The following is a 747-nucleotide window of genomic DNA, read 5'->3' as shown; positions in this document are numbered from 1 at the left end:
AACCTTGACATTCCTAGCTTGGCTGTAGGACAGCATCGCCTAAATAAATCCCTAAAAGAACTCGTTTAATAGTCAAAATCTCCACTCATATGCTCATTTGCTCCACGAAATATGCTCTGCGTGATAAGAGGAAGCATAACCCCATGGACAGAGAACTGCTGCATATGAATCTACTCTAGCAACGACATTCAGCATCGACATCTCAGAGAAGGGAGTGAGTGGAAAGAAGAGCTGGGGAAGCAGGTGTAGGAGTAGGAGGAGGAAACAAACAAAAGACAGTAATTTTTACAAAATGGCAGACAGGAAGGCTAGCCATCTCTCCACGCCATTTATGATTATGCAGTTTCACTGAATTTCCACGTGTGCGTGTGTGCGTGCGTGTGGGTGTGTGTGTAAATGCTCTTGTGTCTTCCGTGTGTGTATAGGTGAGTGGGTAGGTGGGCGGTGGGTCGGGAAGTGAATGGGTGGGTAGGTGGGTGAGAGACGCGGGACGCGAAATTCCAATCGGGTACGGACAAAAGTGTAGCGTTGTTGATTTGCATTGCATGGTTTGAAGCACAGAACCTGCGTGGCTTATAACATCCCGTGTGCGGGGAGAAGGAAGGCAACTGCTCGTGTAGGAGGATGTTCACCTGCGTCCTATCTACTATTATGCCACAGGGACGGGGAGTCAATGGTTTGCTAAATAAAGGCGGTGGGATGACAGGAGAAGAGGCGTAAAAGGGGAAGGGAAAGGGATGGGAGTGT

Source organism: Echinococcus granulosus (assembly GCF_000524195.1).
Source record: "Echinococcus granulosus chromosome Unknown EG_S00047, whole genome shotgun sequence".
NCBI lineage: Eukaryota > Metazoa > Platyhelminthes > Cestoda > Cyclophyllidea > Taeniidae > Echinococcus > Echinococcus granulosus.
This window is presented reverse-complemented; position numbering follows the sequence as displayed.